The following is a 24,944-nucleotide window of genomic DNA, read 5'->3' on the forward strand; positions in this document are numbered from 1 at the left end:
AACTCACCTGGCAAACAGGGGCAGGCCTGCAACTCGGCACTGATGGCATTACCACCACGAAAGACGTGGATTGTGTTCAGGAATGTAACAGATTCTGTCCATGAATTAAAAAAAATCTACGTCTATTCACTGCACGCCACCTGAAGGTGTGTAGCGAAGGGTAATTCTGGTAGCACTACCTGATCTCCTCCCTCCCTGATCCATTTACGAGTGGCGCCTGGGAAGATTGACTGTCGGTAAATCTCCGTATTAGCTCTAATTTCTAGAATTTTCTCGATGTCGTCATTTCGTCAGACGTATATGGGACGCAGTAATGCTAGGACGTGCTGAAAAATAATACCTCTGAATTTTGTATGTGAAGACCCCTAAAGTTTTTTTAAATAAAAGAAACGTTATTAACATTCTACATCTTTATTCTTCATTTCTACGTATTTGCAGCCCTCTGTCAGCAGGGGCCTCCAAATTGTATCTTGTAACACGGCGGCATGTAACGTAACTATGTCGGAAGGTGACTGTGTTGTAATCGAGTTCCAAATTGGAAGAGTCCATCCACACACGGAGCACTCTCTCCTTCAGTATGACAACGTCATGCCGCACACGAGTGATGTAACACCTGCAACAATCCGACCCCTTGGGTTCACTGTCGTCGATCATCCTCCATACAGTTCCGATTTTCGTCTGTTTCCAAATCTTAAAGAACACCTTGGAGGACTTCACGTTGTGACGAATCGGTTCAAGAAGAGGTGAGGTTATGGCTTCGTCAACAAATTCAAATATTCTACAGTGGCGGTATCAACTAATTGCTCTCTCTTTGCGAGAAATGTGTTCGTCCGCAGCATGAGTATGTGGACATGAAGAATAAAGATGTAAAATTTTAATAAAGTACCAGTAAGTGGTGAAAAACTAGGTGGTCCCACTACCTGCGCTTTCTGAAGATGACGGAGCATTACTAAACGCCTCTCCCTCCGCTGCGACACGCTCAGGCCGCAAACACTCTTGTGTTTTGTAGACACTGATAAAGTGTAGCAAAGTGATGCGGTGATGATGCGTCCTGTTCGCAGACACTATAAGCATTTCTTTCTTTGCGCCGAACTCGCTAATCAAGCCTCGTTTTTATCAAACACAACCTCCGGCTAAACAATGGCACCACGCTCTGATATGAAGCGCGTGCATACCGAGCACGTGCTCGTACACTATATCTTAACACCGGCTCAGAAAGAAAATGACAGATGTAAGGTGAATTCAAACCCCGCGCATAGAAAAGTGCTTGCAGACTCATATAGGTTTCCGTAACAGCCGAATGATTTTGTCTTTCATTGACGATTGCTCACTCAAAACTTCGTACATGCAACCCTTGCCCACCCCCCTTACCACCACCACCACCACCACCACCACCACCACCACCACCACCCAACCCCCCGCCTTGGGCCCACGACTTGATTTCTACGCCCGCTTAGACTGGGAACCGACTCCAGAACTGCTCTTCGAAACATCGACCCCGATCCACAAAGCACTCAGCTTGTCTCTTACATCACATGAGGGCTGCTGGCCACCTCTCCACTTCGCGAGGTCCAAACCCGCTCCAAGAAATCGTTTACAATCCAACCCGTTTTCGTAGTTAGCTGCAGAAGCCGACTGCAGGCCCTTCCACCGGCCGTCTTCTACCCCCACTCTGCGGTGTGTTGCTCCCTGTCAGGATCCTGAGGTGTTTCTGAACAGGTGCTGGAAAATTGACACGCTCTTAAGCCAGTCTAGATGACCATGATCGCAACCCATTGAAGACAATTACGGAAAGTGAGGTCCATCATCTCCAGGTTGACAAAATCCGTGGTTCCTCAGCTAATGGGAACCAGTTCAGGCTGTCACAATATCGAACAGGACGAACACGTAGGTACGATCAGAAATAATCTGTTATACACTGAACCTGTTCTACGGAACAAGAACTGAAAGTGCTAACTACATTTTTGCTACTGTGAATTCCTCTCTTGTCCTAACCTCATCGCCTCAGATTATGACCGAGACGGAGTTCGAAGATCCCTGACAGCTCTCAGCGCTGTTGCCGGATTTCACCTGCGAAACGCCAACCGATGCAAGCGAAAAGAGTAGCCATCTACAGAGCTGTGACAGCACTGAGGCGTTGCCGTAGAGGCGTTACAAAATTGCGTTACGTTATTGGTTGAGGGAGGCGCGAGAAACTACCGCGCCCAGGCGACTGCAACTGTCAGCGATCACGTTACGCCAACTCAACTATAGCACTTCCAACGACCGTCCTCAACTATTTGTTAATGTATTTCAGTCTCCGTTTTTCTCTAAAGATTTCACGTTCTACAAGTTCCTCTACTGCCATGAAAAACATTCCTTGATGTCTTAATGCGTCTCCTCTCCCCCTGACCTTGCTTCTTATCAGCACTTTTCCAACCGTTCCTTTCTTCGACGATTCTGCATAGGACCTCCTTATGCCTCATCTCAACCAATCCACTTAATTTTGATCATTGTTCTGTAGCACCAGATCACAAATGTTTCGAGTCTCCTCTTTCGCGGTTTTCCCTCACTACCGTATAACCTAATGTACAGTCTCAGAAATTTCTTCTGCAGATTAAGGCCAATGTTTGACACCAGCAGACTTCCCTTGGCCAGGAAGGCCCTCATTGCCAGCACTAATCTGCTTCTTGCGCCTCCTTGCGTCGACCGTCGTGCATTATTTTACTTCAAAGGTAGCAGAATTTCTTAACTTTGTGTTCTTCTGGATGTCCTACTTTGATGTTAAGTTTGTAGTTAATTTCATTTCCATTACTTATCGTTACTTTCGCGTTTCTTCGGTTTAGTATAAATCCATACCATGAACTCGTTAGATCGTTCATTCCATTCAACACATCCTGAAACTCTTCGCCGGCCGAGCTGTTCTAGGCGCTACAGTTTGGAACCGCGCGATCGCTACGGTCACAGGTTCGAATCCTGCCTCGGGCATGGATGTGTGTAATGTCCTTAGGTTAGTTAGGTTTAAGTAGTTCTATGTTCTAGGGGACTGATGACCTCAGATGTTAAATCCCATAGTGCTCAGAGCCATTCGAACCAATTTTTGAAATTCTTCATCAATTTCACAGGAAGTAGCAATTCGCCCTGAATCTTAATTCCACTCTTCAACATTTCTTTTCATTTCCGTCAATGCTTCTTCGATGTATAGATCGAACAGTAGGGACGTGAGACTATGTCCCTGCCTTACATCCTTTTTAGTCCTTACACTTCGTTCTTGGTTTTCATTCTTCTGGTTCCTTCTTGATTCTTGTACGTAGCGTATTTATCAGTCTTTCCCTATAACTTAATCCTACTTTTGTCACAATAGCGATTCTATGAACGTGTCTTGACTTTTCCGAAGTCTTGCCTCTGTTAGCAATCACAATGTAAGAAGTATCTCTCTAGTGACCCTACCGTTTCGGAAGTCTATGGCCTACCATCCTTTGAAAGTTTGTCTTTGTTGTGCTGACAAAATTATTCGCAATTGCCAGTATGGAAAACCATAAGCTATACAATGGAATGACGACAATGAAAATTTGTGCCGGATCGGGACTCGAACCCGAATTTCTCCCTAATCGCCAGCGGTGGGCTTTCCACGTGGCTATCCGAACGCGACTTTCGGCCAGGCTCAAATTTCCATATATGTTCAATGATTTGACTACATCCTGTACTCGTACATTTATTACCTGTATTTCCGTCCAAGGGAATACGAATAACACAAGCATTGCAATATCGTAACCTGTACACGTCGTCGGCCTGGTTGTCGCCAGCCAAGAAACTGCCAGCGGGAAAAGTCTCAAAGACCTTCCCATACGACCACTGCCCCCTGCCCACCCACACGGCCCGCTGCTGCCTCCTCCGTGTTCGGCAGAGCACCGGAGTGCACTTGCGCTTGCGGCGCCGTGCAGCACCCGCGCTCCGGAAGCGGGCGGCCCCTGGCCCCTGGCTGAGTAGGCCGGCCGGGGCGGCGGCCCGTGTCTCCGGCCGCCCGGGTCACGGCTTCGCTTCCTCTCCTCCACGCAGCCGCAAGGTCGCGGCCGGCTGCTCCATTGCTCGCGTCCAGAGCTCCTACCGCGTACTGCACTACTGGGAAAAGTAAACTGACTCTGCTAACTGGTGCACATCCTAAGTGGCCGCAGAGACACCCTTTCCAAGTGCGTCATCCGGGTGTACATCGTCCAGTCTCATTAACGTGATCACTGTCAGTGTTTGGCTCTGGCTCTGAGCACTATGGGACTTAACTTCTAAGGTCATCAGTCCCCTAGAACTTGGAACAACTTAAACCTAACTAACCTTATGAAACGTCCCCTTTGAACAATTATACATGACTGTGCTTAAACTGACACACAGTATTTTTTAGATTAATCTACCACAAGTATTGAGTATGATGGGCAAACATCTATTAGGGGCACTACGAATGTAGTGGTGTGGACATGTTGGGAATGTGGGTCTCACGGGGTGCGTGCAAGGGATAAGTTCCTGCAGGCGCACTGTGCCCTCGGTGGCTCAGATGGATAGAGCGTCTGCTATGTAAGCAGGAGATCCCGGGTTCAAGTCCCGGCCGGGGCACACATTTTCACCATGTCCCCAATGAAGTATATTAACGCCTCTTTGCAGCTAGGGTGTCCATTTAACTATCATTTCATTTCTAGCAAAAACTGCCTGGTCATCATCGGTAACAGTTCTTTCGGGAACAGATATTACCGTCATATATAATTTCCGGAAGAGCTACGTTCGTAAACTGCCGTGGGTAAAATACACGGTGCACCGTAAAATGGCGCCATGGGAAACCAGCTCCGGGATAGCCATGGCTGCCAGGAATGAATGACGGGTGCGGAGATGTATACGGGCGAACATACGAGCAATTTTTGAGCAACTGACCGCCCAGACGAACGTAAGGGCTACCAACATATCTTCTTAATGACGGTTCATCGAACGTTCCTACGCATGGGCCTCTGCAACAGGCGCCTCGTTAATTCACACATGCTGACTCCTGTACATCGGCTACAAAGGTTGATATCTCCACTCCTATACCGGAACAGGACATCGAGTGAGTGGCGATAGGTGACCTTTTCAGACGACACACGGTCGTTGGTGTGCACGGCGTGAAACGTCTGAAAGCAAACTCTCTGCAACAATCGCTGGAAAGATCCCGTCCGAAGGAGGGAGCGTTAAGGTCAGGATAATATTTTCGTGACACTCCCTGAGTGATTTCGTCATTCTCGAAGGCACAATGGATCAGCGCAACTACATGCAGTGTGTTCCTCCTCGGCACGATAGCAGCTACCAGCAGGACAACGCAACTTTTCACACAGCTCGCAGTGTACGTGCGTCATTCGAAGAGCACCAGCATGAGTTTGCCGCACTCTCCTGGCCACCAACCTCGCATAATTGAAACCCAATCGAGAATCTGTGTACCCACCTCGATCGAGCTGTTCGCACCACGGATCCTCAACAGAGAAAGCTAGCGCTGCTGGCCGCGGTTCTGGTGCCAGAATGGCTCCACATCCCTGTCGCTACCTTCCAGAATCTCACTGGCACTCTTGCTGCATGTCTCGCAGTCACATTAACAGATATACGCCTGTACGGTATAGTATGAAGGCGCATGGCGTCAGCAATACCCTCTCCCTGCCGTTGTCAGCATCTCAGGCAGTGGAGTAACCACACCCCGATCAAGCAACTCCTGAATTTGTCTCATGAGGCTCAGTACATCCCGATAAGGAAAATTGATGGTAGTGTCATAAACCTGAGTCTTCAGAATAGCACCGAGACGGGCTGAACACTTGGCCGCAGGTTTAGAACATCTTCTATTGAGCTCACAAGGCTGACGTCACCCCGTTCCACATCTCCAACGAAGCAAAAAGCAACACTACTGTGATTCTGAGTCCTCTACATAGTAGTATGACGTGCTGATCACTCGGCTACAGGGAAGGATCTTCAGTTGGCGTCACAAGGCTGATTTCACTCCTCTACACTCTAGCCACTAAAAAAAAATCATCGCAGAACCGGGAAGTGCACCCAGGTCTCCGAGTGGCAGACACATGGGGTGAACACTCAGTTACGGGTACTGGGGCTGATGCAGTAATACTGTGGACCCTGAAAGGCTCCTGGTGGTGTAGCAGATATATATGATGCCTTAAGGAAAGTGAGAAAAGCGAATTTTACAAAGGGGAGACTGTAGTGGCCCAGCGCCTGGAAACGAGCATCTCGGAAACGGCGAAGCCGGTCGACTATTCGTTTGGTACTGCTGTGAGCATCTGTGGAAAGACTATGTGTGTGTGTGTGTGTAAACTGAAAGTGTAAGAAGGAAATGGAAGTAAACATGGCAATAATGTGATGATTACGACCAAGATGTATGAAGTTATAACACTGATAGTCTATAGCAAAGTGCTTCTTCTTCTTTTCCTTCAGCGTTCGTCCCGCATGCTTGCGGAGTCCGCTACATGGGTCCGTTGTCTCCATTTCGGTCTATCGCGAGCAGCATCTGGGTGGATGTTCACGCATTTAAGGTCTTTATGAATAGTATCAGCCCAACGTTGCTTAGGTCGTCCTTTGTGTCTACTGCCGACGACTTCAAGCTTGTACCCCGCCTTGACAATAGAGTCATCACTGGCCAGTAAAACATGCCCAAACCATCGAAGGCGACTCTCACGTATCTTGTCTTCGATCGGTGCGACCCCAAACTGTTTCCTAATGCTGTCATTAGAAACGTGATCTAACTTAGTGAGGCCCGCTGTCCACCTTAGCATCTTCGTTTCCATTACACTTAGGCGGCGTTCTGTCTCAACTGTAGTCGGCCAGAACTCACAACCATGCAAGGCAACTGGTCGGATGTCAGTGCGATGGATTTTTTGTTTTAAATTACGTTTCACCCTGCGGTCGCAAGTCACTCCGGTTATTGTTCGCCACTTCATCCAGGCTGCCTGAGTTCTGGTGTTGACCTCTTCGGTGAGACGGCCGTCAACGGTGATGGTGGAACCAAGGTACTTAAACTTACACGAGTCATATTTCCACCATTAATCGTGATGGTTCCCATTTCATGTCTGTCTGATGTCATGTACTCGGCTTTCTTCAAATTAAGGCGCAAACCGAGTTCTTGTGTTAGACTCTTCAGATCAAGCTTGTTTTCTGCTGCCAGCATCACGTCGCCAACATAAAGTAGGGTCCATGGTAATGTCCGGTGCAGATCAGCTGACATGGTGCCCATTACGAGAATGGACAGAAGTGGTGATAATGCAGAACCTTGATGGACGCCGACTGTGATAGGGAAGTCCTTGGATCGTCCTGAGATATAGGACATAGCTTCTCGGCTGTGCATAAAATAACTGCACCCAGTTAATAAGCTGCTCCGGGACATCATGCTGTTGAATTGCTAGCCAGATGAGACTGTGTGGCACCCGATCAAAGGCCTTTTCGAGGTCCAGGAATGCTAGATGCAGCGGCTTGGCTTTCTCATGATGTTTCTCGACTAAGAGTCTTGCAGCATGAATCGCATCAGTTCTTCACAAATCCAGCTTGGTTTCTGGAAATCTGTGTGATCTCACAGATCCTTTGGTCGAGAAAACGCTCAAAGATTTTCATAGCATGGTAGAGAAGTCGAACTGGACCGTAGTTGGTGCACTCAGCGGGATTTCCCTTCTTCTTAAAGATAGGCACGATGATGCTGTGCTGCCAATCAGTTGGTGTTTGTTCCTCGTCAGTGATCTTTTGGAAGAGTTCCATAAACCATTCGGCTGCCTTCCAATGATGGGAACACCATAACTCTGCTGGAAGGTCATCTGAGCCGGTGGCTTTTCCACGTTTCATTTTCCTAAAAGCAGTCTTGACCTCTTCGACTGCAATTTCTCTAACGGGCGCTTCAAGCAAAGTGCCAATTTCGAAAATATGCAATGAAAGATACAATGAAAGAAAAGAAATGAATGGAATTTCTTCCTTCCAGCCTTCCGAAATAAATGAATGACTCGTTCAGTGTGGCGGTGTTGTCTGCAAGACGCGGCCAAATCTTACCAGGACAACTGTGTGAAATCAAGACTAGACCGACATGTAAAGGTCAAAGTGTTTATGAACGCAACACTGGTTTGAACACTACCGTGCAGACCTCCCTCCGACCTGTGCACCAGCAGAACCTGTAAATTAACGTGATATGCAAAACTAGAGACTGACCGAATGAATCACCTATTCATTCTCTTCATTTTTCTGGGTATGTATCGTCTGTTGAATGAGTCTTATACCTAATGTAATATCTTAACTGTCTTGATCACAAAAGATAGATAAGATGATTTGCAACTGATGGCAGCAAACACCAGTCTCATTTGTATACGGTGAAAGATATGGTGGGAGGCAGTATGCAAGGCGTTAGACACGTCGGACGGCGACCCGCCAACACGAGTACTGCCACTATTCCAGTTAACGCCCTTCAGTTAAATAGAAAACACACTCGTTTTATTCTGGGAGCTGCTGAAAGGAAAATTAACCGAGCAGTTTATTTTCATACGAAGGTACTGTGGCGAACGTATCGCTTGCTCCCTCTTCCTGTGTAATTTATCATCTTGTATTCGACCGTCAGCGTAGATGTTACTGAAGGCTCTTTGTGGACAGAATGGCGAGTGATGTTTTGCGCTGGCTACCGAGCGAAATTATGTCCGTATAATGAGGCCTACATATGGAAGCTGTCGGGGAAACCAGTTTGCACTACTGGCGCGCACACGTTGGAAGTGGCGGCGCGCTGGGCGTTGCCTCGTTCTGTCGGTGCGCGTTGTGCAGCTACGACAGATAAGTGACCGACACTGTTCTCATGGATTAACAGCGTACAGTAACCCTGAGGTATCCTCTCCGTATCACACGGTACCTGATTCCACCCACGACATGTCTCTATCTCCTCCTGAAGTGGTTGCGTCTCGCTCGACGGTGGACCTCTTCGTAGGGCATGGCAAGTTTCATCGTGTTGACGGTACGCTCACTGCCGGACACTTTGCTCATATCGTTTGATGTAACGCTCGGCAAGAGATGATATTTTTCGCCTACGCATACCAGTGAAAGAACTGTAGCCTGATTTCCTGAGCAGGGTGAAATCGGGCCAAAAGTATGCTAGCTACAACCCACAGACTGCATGGGCCGAGTGCGGTACCTCATGAATATGCCAAACGGACATCAAGGGTTAACGTCCCCATCCAAAAGACCGATCCCCTGTAATAGGGGACAACTCCGTGAGACACAGCCGAGAGTTTAGGATTGTATTCCAAAACATTGACGCAAATTCTCACAGTCGGGGACTTAATGCTTCCAGTTCACTTCTTGCGTCCGCAAACGGTAGCTGAGGTGCCGGCACGGTAGCTAAGCGTGTTCGATCAGAGGGCTGTGTGCTCTCTGTAATTAAAAAAAAAACTGAGTCAAGGAATCAACGATCAACTTGAACGGATGTCATGTGACGTCCGCCCAGACCAATCGCAACGAACTATATCGAACGAAATGTAAAAAAAAAAAAAAAAAAAGAAAAAAAAAGAAAAAAAAAAGAAGAAGTCATCGTGACAGACTGTCAATCCTAAGGGCCCGGCTTTGATTCCAGGCTGGGTCGCAGATTTTCTCCGCTCACGGACTGGGTGTTGTGTTGTCCTGATCGTCATCATTTCATCCCCATCGACGCGCAAGTCGCCGAAGTGGCGTTAAATCGAAAGACTTGCAGCCGGAGAAGGGTCTACCCTATGGGAGGCCCTGGTCGCATGACATTTACATTTTACTTCTTCTTGTCCAAATAAAACTGATGATAATATTTCAGCAGCTACTGAGAATCGAATCGGCTACCCCTACGTTGAGTGTCATCATTATGGCGTCTGGTAGCGACCACGGTTGCGGAGTGAATGACAATAGAGGTAGCGAAACTTATTTCTGACAAGCGTCCTGTGAACATCACCGCAATCTTTTGCTACATTCAACACAGTAACAATAAAAATAGTAATAATAACAAAATCTGTATTAATAATAGAGGACGTATAATAATTAATGGCGTAGACGCATACAGTTAAAAGAGTGCGATGCTAGAAGCAAAGAAATATCAGTAAACAAGGGCTCTAAAACATATTCCTAAGGAGCTATGGAAACTTGTTCATCTTAGATATTGTGAAACAAATCTCAACTACTGCAAGCTCTTTGCTTTACATATTCTGGGACGAGGTAGTACGGACCTAAACGAGAAAAACTTGTCTCGTAGCAAACTGGGGTCTAAAGTGCATACCTTAGGAGCTGTAAGTACATGTTCAGAAGCGATGATAAATAAGTGCTCGTAGCTCTTAACGTATGCGTTATAGAGCCCGTGCTTACAGAGATTTTTTTCTTTTTTTTTTGCTGGCATCGTGTACTTTTAACTGTATGGCTTTACGCCATTGATTATGATACACCTGTATAATAACATAACACACTTAAATCGTCAGCAATGTCAACCTATATGAGAATATTCATGTAGCAGCTATAACCTGAAATGCTTCCCCTCCTTTTGATGGCCATTTAATGTAACTAACCTGTTTCGTGCTTTCAGTCTTTTTTTCGTATACATAATTCAAGTAAATTTGTTACATAAATACACGATTTTCTGCACACAAAGGGTTGTCATTTATATCCTTCTTAACACACGAAAGTTAGAACATACAAAGCATTAAAAAAATACATCTCACGCACTGAAAATCAGTGCTGTGGCATTCTTAATCATCGAGCAAAAACACATTGTAGTATATCATTGGTGAATAGGGATGTGAAGAATTTCCGAGCGCTAGCACCGTGAAATTGTGGCAGTTACCGCTCCAAACTGGTCTTGCACGCCCTCACTTCTCACAGAGCTAGCCTGCTGCGCCACGAGAAGACCTGACGTGCACGTCGCTGACAGGTACGCGGTCTTCAGTGGCGGCCAGATTAACCTCGGCAGGGAGCCCGCTTCGCCGGTAGTTCAGAGCCGCGCTCCATTACCGAAGCAGCTGCTGGCGCGTCAGCCTATTTCGTGACATAGACAGATGATGTGATGCCGTCAGTGTCGTTCGCTGAGGAAAACAAACGTAGCGTGGTGGAAAGCTAGGCAGTAAGGAAAGGCCCATGTCCCAAGCCCTTTTTCAAAGTTTTCAAGAACAGCATTCCCTGAGGTACGTCTTTTGGACGTGATGTATCGTGAAATGTGCCAGCTTTCTCGTAAGTTAGTCCACGCTAAGGATGTTGGTCGCTAACAGGTGAGAGGTGCTGATGACGAAAGTTCGAGGAAGTCAGCCGCTGGCATATGTCATGCATGCGGCTACATCAGCGTCTTCACTGCCCCTCTATTGTCATCCGCTTCAAAGTTTGGATACAACACAATCTGTGCAATTCCTGTTGCACGCTCCTTTCAGTGCAATATCTGTTACGAAATTAAATGTCACTTTTAGAATTAATCATGACACAACGTGTTAAGTCCATTCTGACAATATATTCGTCCCTTGCTACTCACCGCGTATTAAAATGGGCAACTTAAATGACAACATTTTAAGCACGAACCGACGCACGTGGTCGTAGCGAAAAATATAGGAAACCTTTTACTAGCACGACAGATTTAAATTTCGTGCACCCAAGTAGAGCCTTAGTAATAACATTTCCGACCTCTACATGTTTCTGCTTAATAGCTACAAGAAAAATCACTCGTTACATTATGATCCTCTCCCCATTCGGTAAATTTAGTTTTATTTTATCCGATTTTAATAGTGACTCGGGTCCACGGTTTTGAGTACTTTTTAAAACAATTTATTTGTTGTATCGCCATTTTTCATGGACTTGAGAATCGTATAGAACAACTTACTTTTACTTCTGGTCCTCCGTTCAAAGAACATGAAATTCGGGTCTGACTAAAAATCAGAGAAATCACAGAAGTGGAACTCTTTTCTTGCCTTATTCTTTATGTTCCCTTCTAAAAAATGGTTCAAATGGCTCTGAGCACTATGGGACTTAACATCTATGGTCATCAGTCCCCTAGAACTTAGAACTACTTAAACCTAATTAACCTAAGGACAGCACACAACACCCAGCCATCACGAGGCAGAGAAAATCCCTGACCCCGCCGGGAATCGAACCCGGGAACCCGGGCGTTGGAAGCGAGAACGCACCGCACGACCACGAGATGCGGGCTGTTCACTTCTAGTACGAAAGTTTAAACAAGGTATGCATTCATACAATTCTAGGTAAGTTTTACTCTTATTATTTTTCGCCATATAGTATTAAACTGTTCATGCCTCTTGTAATGGCGGTTAACCATAACTGTCGAAGGTCGTTACTTAAGCGTCTTATACTTCGAGCTGATGAACATGAACTGTTTCTCTTTGGCGTCCTCTCCACCTTCGTAAACAGGGAGACAATAAACACCTAGAGAATAAATTAAATCTTTGCTCTTAACGTCGAAGATCGCGATATCTTTAAAATAATACGTAAGAACATGAACCTCGCTGTACTGGGGGCGCTAAATAACACTGACATACATTAATTATGTATATTTCCCATACTGACGCAGACCAAAGATGGTTTTCGTTTGTGGCATAGGAACATGACTCATAGTAAGAATCATCTAAAATTTATCCAGTCATTACCGGTTTCGATTCCACGGTCATTTTCAAATAACGTTGTTCTCAGTCTTTAACGTACTGCAATTCGATCACAGACGTCGCTATCAAAAGTGGCGCTGACTTAAGAACATCACCAGCTACTAGACAACATCTGTGGACTGTTTATAAAATGATACAAATGGAGAACAAGACTACACGGAGGTAATCATAAGGTCAAAAGTAATTGTAGCTAGGTAAAAATAAAGCTGATGTAACTCCGCATAACGCTGTTGATCTTCAAACGGAATACAGGAATTCTACGATTTCTTGAAAATGGAAATGGTTTTACCTGCATCCTTCGCCACCTACCTTGTGGATGATAGTGTTCAGTTACTAGCGAATATTTCTGTGACTTTTTACCGAGAGACACAGCGGAAGTGAATGGCATCTAATTCTGGACATCGATATGCGGTCTGGTACCCTGCGATACCACACTCTGTCGATGAAAATTTCTACTGCAACCAGGGTTTGAAGCGTTTACCTATAGTTCGAGCGCCATAGCGGCAATGTGCATCAGCGACCTCAACTACGCAGACCGTTGATACATATGTTAAAAATATATTGCTCGTGCATGACTTACTGCGTAAAGACCCTTTCTCGCCGTAGAAAAGTCCAGAGTCGAACTGAAAGTCGTTGCTACGTTTCGTAATAACAACAAGCACAGAAAAGTATAGTTTTGCATTACACGGAAAACTAAAATTAATAAATAATTATTCGTGCACTCTCACAAAAATATAGGCTGATGTAGAACCAAACATTCTTCTTAACGTTAATGCATGTCTCTTTAGATTTCATAGAATTCATCGCTCATAATTGCAGTATGAATTCGTAAGATTATTTGCAACGCAGATTGCCCAGAAATGTAGCGAAACACTTGTACGGCTTGTAGAGGGTATTGTGGAGAACAAATCGAGGATAGGAACCCGTGTATGGAAATGTCATCCAACGACGCTACAGAACGACAAAGTTATAGGCGCCGGCGCCCGCCATTAGGCCACGCCTTCGGTAGCAAACGTGATGATGTACGGTGACGAACCGTAGACGGAACGTCTCGCAATGTTGTTGTTATTCAGTGATCGCGACTGTCTGGCACAATCACCAGTGCAGAAAAAGGAGATAGCTGCTGCTAGACAGACCCTGTCTCCTACGAATGCGATGCCCTGTTGCCTTGGAGGATGACGGTTCCGAACACGGGATTATATCGCCAGTTTATTTTTCTCCTGTATACCGAAAAACATTGAGGATTTTAGATGGTTCTAGGGGAAAAGTAAACTGCAATGAAACATCTGTCCGAAACCGTCGTACACCGAGGCAACAAGGCATCATATTTATAGGAGACAAATCCTTTCTAAGCTGCAGCCATCTCCAACTTCTCGACTCGCGATGGCCGCAGTCAGTCGCGATCAGTGAATAAGAAACAACACTGCGAAACGTTCCGCCTATGGTCCGTTAGCGTACAGTGTCACGTTAGATGCCGAAGGGGTCAGCTAATGGCAGGCGCCGGCGCCTGTAACTTTAAACGGTCTGTAGCGTCATTGGATGACGTTTCCGGACACGGGTTCCAATCCTCGATTTATTCCTTAAGGCACCCTCTAGAAAGCCCTCGAAGTTTGTTGCAACATTTGTGTATAATTGTGCTTAAGACAAAGAAACACATTAACTGCATAAATGTTTCGAAGTGAACATAAGCCACATCTTGAGTAATAGCACGCAAAATCAGAAGTACAATTTTACTTCATCGACTTCAAGAAGCGTGGATGCGTTATTTCCACCATTGCAAATACGAGCCTATGTTCCTTTTAATGCATATAGTTCTCCAACTATTGCTCCGAAATTAATCTGGATTACATAATGTAAACCTGACTAATGCTAACAATTTTTAAATAGTGCGATTGGACATACACGAAAAGAAAGAAAGGAAGATCGGAATTCAACGCAACATTGAAATCGAGATGATTAGAGACAAAGAGCGTAGTACTCAGTAATGGGAAGGTGAAACTGGTCGTAGTCTTATTGAAGGACTCTTTCCATCGCCCTCCTGAAGCGACATAGAGAAAACACAGAATACCTACACTCCTGACGATTAAAATTGCTACACCACGAAGATGACGTGCTACAGACATGAAATTTAACCGACAGGAAGAAGATGTTCTGATATGCAAATGATTAGCTTTTCAGAGCATTCACACAAGGTTGGCGCCGGTGGTGACCTACAACGTGCTGACTTGAGGAAAGTTTCCAACAGATTTCTCATACACAAACAGCAGTTGACCGGCGTTGCCTGGTGAAACGTTGTTGTGATGCCTCGTGTAAGGAGTAGAAATGCGTACCACCACGTTTCCGACTTTGATCAAGGTCGGATTGTAGCCTAACGCGATTGCGGTTTATCGTATCGCGACATCGCTGCTCACGTTGGTCGAGATCCAATAACTGTTAGCAGAATATGGAATCGGTGGGTTCAGAAGGATCATACGGAACGCCGTGCTGGATCCCAACGGCCTCGTATCACTACCAGTCGAGATGACAGGCATCTTATCCGCATGGTTGTAAAGGATCGTGCAGCCACGTCTCGATCGCTGAGTCAATAGCAGGGGATGTTTGCAAGACAATAACCATGTTCACGAACAGTTCGACGACGTTTGCAGTAGCATGGATTATCAGCTCGGAGACCATGGGTGCGGGTACCGTTGACGCTGCATCACAGACAAGAGCGCCTGCGATGGGGTACTCAACGACGAACCTGGCTGCACGAACGGCAAAACGCCATTTTTTCCGATGAATCCAGGTTCTGTTTACAGCATCATGATGGTCGCTTCCGTGTTTGGCGAGATCGCAGTGAACGCACATTGGAAGCGTGTATTCGCCATCGCCATACTGGCGTGATGGTATAGGGTGCCATTGGTTACACGTCTCGGTCACCTCTTGTTCGCATTGACGGCACATTGAACAGTGGACGTTACATGTCAGATGTGTTACGACCCGTGGCTCTACCCTACATTTTAGCAGGATAATGCACGACCGCATGTTGCAGGTCCTGTACGGGCCTTTCTGGATACAGAAAATGTTCGACTGCTGCCCTGGCCAGCACATTCTCCAGATCTCTGACCAATTGAAAACGTCTGGTAAAAGGTGGCCGAGCAACTGGCTCGTCACAATACGCCAGTCATTACTCTTGATGAACTTTGGTATCTTGTTGAAGCTGCACAGGCAGCTGTACCTGTATACGCCATTCAAGATCTGTTTGACTCAATACCCAGGCGTATCAAGGCCGTTATTACAGCCAGAGGTGGTTGTTCTGGGTACTGATTTCGCAGGATCTATGCACACAAATTGCGTGAATATGTAATCACGGATAACATATTTGTCCATTGAATATGCGTTTATCATCTGCATTTCTTCTTGGTGTAGCAATTTTAATGGCCAGTAGTGTAACTCCCTATAGCGGGGCAGAACCACTGACTGAGTCTTTGGGAGAGAGATATTAGGCTGTTCGTCGTAAGTGGTCCTATTTGTTCTCTGCAAGTTCCCAAACGCCAGTGAGAGATTTAAAACAGGCGACACGCTTTCTCGTATCACGATACCTATTAATGATATTTATCAGTTTCGTAAAGGTCTACGATCGTCAAGTTACCACGTAGGGAAATTAAATTAGGTTCGTTTTATTCGTCGTGTTTGGTTCCACTTATTTCATTAGCCGGAAGCATCTTTCCCCGTCCGAGATACAGACTCGAGTAATGTTGCAAAACGACAGGCACCTAGGCGCTGCTAATAAGCTGCGTGACTCAGTAAGATGTCTGGGTTTTTCCGCTGGCGTCGTAAATTTGCTGCGAGGGCAGACCAGACCGCCTCTGCCTCTGTCGTGGCTGCGGCTGCGCGCCTCGTGCCAGGCGGGAACGTCGTCTGGCGTGCGGCGTGGGCAGCCGGCCGCGATCGCGCCACGTCACCCGCTGTGCGGAATTGGCTGTTTGTCGCGTGCACCAGTATAATGCTCGCACGCCCGGCGCAGTCGCGAACACCTCAGCTCCACGCAGCAGCAGTAGGCGACTAGCCTCTCCAAGGTCAGCCTGGTATCTGAAGACTGACTCAAAACAGTCTGTGGTGTGCGTACTGTAAGACTTTCGGTACACACACCATCAGATTATTTGACTTGTCGCTCTAACGAAGTAAGCGAGTCTCAGCAATATGTCTCGTGGTCTTATCGTGGCGCGTTTATCTTCTGTCGTTAGATGGACGATATAAATGCCACTTGCACGCTTAGAGTAGCAGAGGTGACCAACTATAAACAGAACTTGATTAATGTTCACACATATTTATTTTTTTATTAAAATAATAACAAGCATAAAAATTACTTAACTTGCTTCTGGATGCTATTTACAATGGACACTCTGAAGTTCCTTTGGTATTGGTACGTTAATCTTATTCTCACATATATCTCTGATAATTGACAAAAGTGTCTATACATTTATCTTCATGGCTACGTACAGGAATATGGTAATCTTATTAGGCTCATACTGAAACTTGACTATAGACTGGTACAGACAAATGTAGAACTCGTACAGACTGCTGCAGACAAATGCAGACTGGTACAGACTGACTAATCGGAGGTCTGTACACTCGTTAAAATACCTCGCGCGTTCAGGTATCACTGCGCGAGTGTGATTCGCGAGGAGAAAAGGTTCTACGTTAGCAGCAATCTCACTGGCTGCGTTACATATTAATACGCAGATCGGCGGAAGCAGAATTTGGTCCGTCTCTATGGCAGCGCAATCTCGTAGTGCGAAGACGGACGAGCGCTGCGCCTGCGCTGTTGTGCTTAGTGGGGCGCGCTCTACTGGGAAATTTGTGTACGCGCTGACTACGCGGAACTATGTACACAACACAGTCTCTCGTGATCTTGCTGATTACAAAGGAAATTTCTTATTGTGCATCGTAGACTGTCTGTCATCTGAGGGGTATTTCGCAAATATCGATGGGTGGTGTTTGGCTAATGGAGATCATCAGCGGCCTTACTAAAATAATTGCAGACGACTGTGACTAAAATGCTCAAAATTAAATGTCAAAGGTAAAATAATACATATAAGACAAATTATATAAGACACATCGACTTTGCTCCACTCTTATTCACTCGCACTCACACTTTAACACAGTAAAATGGAATACATAAAACTCGGTCATTTTGTAACATCCCTTATTAAAATGCAAAGATTGTAACTAAAAAAAACAGTAAAATAAGGCAACAGGGCATTGTAACTGATCACTGATATAAAACAGGACCAACCACCCACCTGAAAACACACTAAAATCTTTTGCGTAAACACCTACCTACATACGAGATCAGACATCATATAGAATCTTCAAAAAATGGTTCAAATGGCTCTGAGCACTATGATATTTAACATATGAGGTCATCAGTCCCCCAGAACTTAGAACTACTTAAACATAACTACCCTACACTACATCACACACATCCACGCCCGAGACAGGATTCGAACCTGCGACCTTAGCGGTCGCGCGGTTCCAGACTGAAGCGCCTAAAAACGCTTGGCCGCAACGGCCGGCAGAATCTTCAACATTACCCTAAAATAAAGGAGAGATCAGCTGGTAAACTGGTTGCATCTTATCTTGATATAAAAAAAAACTCTTTTAAAATCTAACCTACACCATCAGAACTACACACTGAAGGATCCGTTTGCCAAAGGAGGAATCCATACATCAGAGAACAGTACCCTATCCAGAAGAGAAATCGATGCGTCAGAGAGTAGAGCCCTTCCAGGAGGAGTGTTAAAAGCACTTCCTCTCACCTCGCCGGCCGGTGTGGACGAGCGGTTCTAGTCGCTACAGTCTGGAACCGCACGACCGCCACGGTCGCAGGTCCGAATCCTGCCTCGGGCATGGATGTGTGTGATGTCCTTAGATTAGTTATGTTTAAGTAGTTGCATATTTCGCAGATCCTGCCCCTACCACTCACGCTCGGGCATCGGCTTCAATCAGCACTAGGCTATTTTGTGACGATTGGGTCGCCCCTCAAGGTGCGATACGCAACGCTCACGCTCCCTACGGACAAGGGGGGACTCGGACTTACGAATGTTCGCTGCCGAGCGACGGCGCTCCTTCTAGCCACAATTTACAAGCAATGGCGTAGCGGGCGTGATTCCCTTACATCCCGCCTACTGGATCTCCTAGTTCCAGCGTCCCTCACACCTCCGGTGGCGGTGGGCAACATTACGCCACATTTTGCGCATGTATCAACATTTATCGTGGAACTTAGTTATATCAGAGACGAGCTTCCGCAAACGAGACCACCATGCACGAAGGATTTTTATGTTTGGCTGCTACGACGGATAAGTCGTAATGTCATTGAACTGAAACACCCCAAGTTGCATTGGCCGAAGATTTGGAGACATGTGCACCAAAAATTCTTTCCTACCTTCGTTCGGGCACTGTGGTTCTCTGTCACCTGTGGCAAGTTCAACACCAACCAACGACTCAATGCAATTGGATTAGTGGACACTCCACTGTGCCCGAAATGTCGCCAAGTGGATGACGACCATCACCGCTTAACTTGTATCATGGTGGAGGACGTATGGCTCCTAGGACGACAGATGGTGGCTTGCTACCTCCGTGTGACCCCGCAACGTATTACACCTGCTTCCTTCTTACATCCGGAGAGTGACTACTTTCCGGCACTAAATCATAGTCGATCATCTGGGTCAAAGGTTGGACGATCGCGTACCTCTATGGGGATGCTGCCAAGTTGCGACTCGACTTTTGGTATTTCTTGCAGCAAGCCCACAATGAGGTTCATAGATGGTCACACTAACGGAAAACCTTTGTCAACTATCTTCAGGCAGTCTTCCTCGACCCCCCACGCAGTTGGGATGTGCCGGGTGCAGTCAGTGTGCACATTTGACAGCTGATAATGAACCTCACGCTTCTCTCACCGCTCCATATGTAATGCACATACTATACCATGAAATGATCTACATGATCTACATGTTCCTTTTAACAGGGTGATTGTGGAAAATAAATAAATATAATAAATAAAAAAAAGTCCGGAACCGCGCGACTGCTACGGTCGCAGGTTCGAATCCTGCCTCGGGCATGGATGTGTGTGATGTCCTTAGGTTAGTTAGGTTTAAGTAGTTCTAAGTTCTAGGGGACTAATGACCTCAGAAGTTAAGTGCCATAGTGCTCAGAGCCATTTTTTTATTGTCCCGAAGTAGCAATCTCTGAGGTGGAGTTTTAGTCTCATCGAGAGAAAAATATGTGAGAACTTAATCTGCCCATTTAATTTTTAACATGCTTCTGGGAAATACAACGATATTTAAATGTGGAGGCTAAGTTAGAGTTTCACGTCCTGTCTACGTCTCGTTAGTGACAGAGCATGAGGTATGTAGGGAAGGATGGCTGACGAAATAGCGGCCTTGATGAACAAACCATCCGGTATTCGCCTGAGAGAATAAACTAATAGTAGGAAACAGCTTGTTAAACCAGGATGACCGGACAGAGATTCGGACCCAACGTTTTCGATCGCGTATCAGTTCAGTGCCGAGTCATTAGACGTGATAACACTCATTATGAACGGCGAATAATAAGTAGAGACTTCGATGCACGAGTAAGAAACGAACATTCCTCGTTGTGCCCGGATGCCGTGAAATTTCTATACGACGTCAGGTGACAGGATACATTGAGACTACTCCAACGCACAGATAAAAATCCAACACCCATAATGTGTCGGGATGCTTGAGGTCGTGTGCGTGTAGCGAACAAGCAAAGACCTGTCGGCCGGCAAGCGACAAGTCAGGACGCGGAGACGTGACAAGAGCAGCTACGAGCAGCCGTGCCGAGCCGGCGGCCGCTACTTATGGTGGCTGTAACAGGCAACAACATGATTCACTGCCTCGCTGATTGGCCTCGCATTAAAATGCGCTCACTGCTTCAGGAGACAGGTGTCGCGAGTGTGCCGAACGCCTAGGCTGGCCGTGTGTGGTGAATTATGCGCCTCGCTCCGTATGACAGCGGCTGTAGGATGTTATTACGTCAACATAAACCCGGTGTACAGTGTAATATATTGTTGTCCTGCCTTTCCCTCCTTGTGTATCTTCCACTTTCCTTCTGAAGTGATGGATGGCCACTTCAAAACCTTTGCGAAACGTACTGTTCGTGTTTCTCACTGGATAGAATGACCGACATTGCAAATATTATAAGTCAGAGATACAGAAAGTCCCCTTCTCATATTGTTTCTGGGAAACTTGATAACCTTGGCGACCAAATGTTTCCAGTGCAGTAAATATGTCTCTATTCATCGCTCGAGTAAAGTGGGAGTCGACATCTTTTAACCTTCCTGCAATTCCTGGTAAACAATGTTGTGCCCAATTTGTGGCATTATATCTTTCTTTGTTGTCCGTGACATAATTATGATTCCCAGCACGTCACATATGTTGCTCTAACAGACCAAGCATAATGTCTGAAATTTAAGGCTGGTTACATTAGACAGCCACAATTCCACTTGCATTTAAATTTGACTAGAGCTATTTTATTTTTCGAAAACGACCTTGTACTCTTAATTCACACTGTTTAATGTGTGCTATCCGATACTTAACATAATTCTTACAGTATACATTTCAGATATCGTGGAAATTGTGCGTATTATTCCACCGTGGAAACTGACAGTCTGTAAATTCTGAGACTTCGTGGCTTCTCGTAGCAGGCCTCAAGCGCTTTTCCCACCGTATGGATGAAAAAACTAAAAAGAAGAAAAGGAGCAGAGACGTCAGACATTCTGTGATTTAGGTTTCTGAATAAATAATGAATTGTGAAAGGCAGGAACTATGGATTTTATGAAGTACAAGATTGTCCAGTATTAAACAGACCTCACTTAGGACCGTGCACACGTTTTGTGTAACATATGCACAGAAAGCAATTTTCTAGATGGGCATATGGCTAACATAAGAATGGTAACTTTGAGAACTGCTTGTAAATATTAATTTCAGTTGGAGAAAATAGAAAAAAAGCAGAACGCACCATGCCAATATAAATGTTTTGAATTTCTTCGTCTATCACGCAAATGAAGTTAACAGCACTCCGACCAAACTATGTATATATTACGGTAGCCATTTCAGTAATGGCTTCCGCTGGATTTCGGTGTCAACTCATTTCTAAGCGCAGCGTTAAAGAAATTGTGCACCGGAAGCATTGGAGATCCTCCTTAATCTGTACCAACACCTGTGAGAATTGCTAGAGCATTAAGGATAACTATGAATAAAATCAACTTCACATTAGAAATAAAGACCACGCGGGGTAGCCACGCCGTCTAGGGCGCGGCTCCCCCCTTCGGAAGTTCGAGTCCTCCCGCGGGCGTGGGTGTGTGTATTGTCCGTAGCGTAAGTTAGTTTAAGCTAGATTAGGTAGTGTGTAAGCCTAGGGACCGATGACCTCAGCAGTTTGATCCCACAGGAACGTACCACAAATTATCACAAATAAAGTATATGAAAATACTCTTATTGTAGCATTATATAACTGGGCGTAATATCTGCTTCAAATTGCGGTGTGGTGTATCTCCTCTCTTGGTTTGGACATGCTCGAAATTGCGATTCATTCAGGTCATTCATTCTGGTGTTGTAATTTTCGTAAACAGTAGTGTAATATAATCGAGTGTTAAAACTATCCATTTGCCGGCCGCGGTGGTCTCGCGGTTCTAGGCGCGCAGTCCGGAACCGTGCGACTGCTACGGTCGCAGGTTCGAATCCTGCCTCGGGCATGGATGTGTGTGATGTCCTTAGGTTAGTTAGGTTTAAGTAGTTCTAAGTTCTAGGGGACTGATGACCACAGCAGTTGAGTCCCATAGTGGTCAGAGCCATTTGAACCATTTGAACTATCCATTTATGGGTGACTGTCAGCTCCCTAACATCGCCCCAGAATAAGGGGTGCTCAAAACGTTTCCATTTGCGGGCGTTGCTGCAGCATATATGCAGCACAACACGACTCCGGTACGGATACATAAGCACTAACATGTAGGCAAGGGGTTAGTGGGTGTAATACTTTAAATTATATCGCTTATTTTAATAACGTGTAATAAAAGTAGGTATATCATTGGTCTTCTTATGCTGAAGTCGATGGACTCCCTCTTGCACTTGTCTTGACTCCTAATCCTTCTTCCACCAGAACGTATGTAAGGACTCCATGTTTGAAGTTTTAGTTAAATTCTGAATAATAATGTTAGTTCAGACCTAAACGATTAACTACTCGATTCAATGCAGACCTTAATTATCATTCATTATGTGTATTACTAAATTTTATGTTTGAGACGATCCACTGGCAAGCTAAAGTTACGGATAGGAGGGCGTGGGGTCAGCACACCGCTCTCCCGGCCGTTACTATGGTATTCTTGACCGAAGCCGCTACTATTCGGTCGAGCAGCTCCTCAGTTGGTATAACGAGGCTGAGTGCACCCCAAAAATGGCAACAGCGCATGGCGGCCTGGATGGTCACCCATCCAAGTGCCGACCACGCCCGACAGCGCTTAACTTCGGCGATCTGACGGGAACCGGTGTATCCACTGCGGTAAGACCGCTGCCACCCTAGAACATACGAGAGACATTCAATAAGTAATGCAAGGAGGTTGCTTTTATTCAAGATTCCAAAACACCATATTATTTCCCACCCTTTTCGATACAAAACCCTATTTGTGAACATAGTCTGCGTGCAATACGACGGGTTTACGCCACCTTACTGGGAGGATCTGTATGCCCGCATGTCACCACTCCACTGGTCGACGTCGGAGCCAAAGTCTTGTAGCATCAGTAACCTCCCCATCATCCACGTACTGATCCCCGCGAAGTGCATGCTTCAGTGTGCGAAACAGATGAGTGTCTGAAGGTGCGTCATCCGGGCTGTACGCAGACTTATGGAAGGCCTTGCGTTTTTGTGGTGAAGGAGAAGTTCGTTTGCATTTTTGAGGCGACGAACACGCTGAAGTCGTTTCTTCAGTTTCCTGGGGACAGCACAATACACTTCAGAGTTGATCGTTGCACCATGAGGGAGGACATCAAACAGAATAACCCTTTCAGGTTCCAGAAGAGCGTCACCGTGTTTACCGGCTGAGAGTGCAGCTTCGATTTTTTTCTTCGGAGTGGAACTGTTGTGGCTCCATGGATTGCCGTTCTGTTTCCGTTTCGAAGTGATGAACCCATGATCCGTCGTCTGTGACGATGTTCGACGAAAAATTGTCACGATCAGTCTCGTAACGCGCAAGCAGTTGTACACAAACGACACTTCGTTGCTCCGTATGGTCTTCTGTTACGTGGCGAGTAACCCTGCCGGCACACACCTTTCAGTACCCCTGCTGATGGACGAGTGAGTCAGCACTACCAACAGACACGTCCAGTTGTGCAGCGATGTGTTTGACCGTGATCAGTCGATCACCTGGAATGGGTGTGTCTGAACGTTCCAACATTGGAGGAGTAACAGCTGTGTGCGACCAGCCAAAAGGAGATCGGAAAGTTTGAGCTACCTTATTGCGATGATGACAGACGCCTCGGCCAACGATTCGCCGTGCCTTTGTTCACTGCCGTAGACATGCTGTAAGCGCCTATGAATATCTTTCATGCTCTGGTTTCCCTCCAAAAGAAACTCAACGGCAGTTCTCTGCTTGGAACGCACCTCCGCTACAAACGAAATTTTGAAGGGCCTACATATAGCGCTGTCACCCATCGCAAATTCATTAAACTATAGAGCCTGATGCGGGAATATTACACTAGGTGCCATAACAAATTCTGCATTTTTTTAAACTGAAACTGACCGAGAAAAAAAAGTGTTGCATTATTTACTGAACGCCCTTCGTACTTTACGGGAAATACCATATGTGTCCTTCCAATGGAAACTTGTTAATCACCCGTTATATAATATAAAAGGATCGTTGAACATCCCTCTGTGCGGTGTTGAGCATCGCTGAAACAGAGCAAAAAATATGATGGAATATATAGGGAAAAATTTACATTGGTGATAAAAATTTGGAATGTTGTTTGAATATTTGCCCTAAATTACAAGTAGTTAAGAAAATCATAAGGAATTGCAACCATTTTCATGAGTGACTAGTGTACAGGTTGTTCATAAATGGCTCTGTGTTTTCAGAATACGACTGTACAATAACGACAAGACATGCAGAAAAACAACTCATAACAGTGGATAGAACATCTCTGCCGCATTTAACACAGATTACAGGTGCTCAAGCTGTGGATTATTTGTAACGTGGCAAACGTCAGTGCTTGCAGAAGAGCACGTACTGTACATAGAAGTCGCCTGGGAAGGCATAACGACAGAAGC

At 45.8% G+C, this 24,944-nt stretch overlaps 1 protein-coding gene, 1 non-coding gene and 1 pseudogene across 6 annotated transcripts in view; 2 read left to right on the top strand and 1 right to left on the bottom strand.

Annotated features, from left to right (window-relative positions):
* LOC126345346 (uncharacterized) overlaps nt 1-24,944 on the top strand; it is a 997,319-nt gene that overhangs the window by 796,482 nt on the left and 175,893 nt on the right. The window lies entirely within an intron of this gene.
* Trnat-ugu (transfer RNA threonine (anticodon UGU)) lies at nt 4,510-4,584 on the top strand. The gene has a single exon. It is a non-coding gene; the product is annotated as a tRNA-Thr (tRNA).
* On the bottom strand, nt 23,080-23,197 carry LOC126288069 (5S ribosomal RNA; annotated as a pseudogene).

Source organism: Schistocerca gregaria, chromosome 1 (genome assembly GCF_023897955.1).
Source record: "Schistocerca gregaria isolate iqSchGreg1 chromosome 1, iqSchGreg1.2, whole genome shotgun sequence".
Taxonomy (NCBI): domain Eukaryota; kingdom Metazoa; phylum Arthropoda; class Insecta; order Orthoptera; family Acrididae; genus Schistocerca; species Schistocerca gregaria.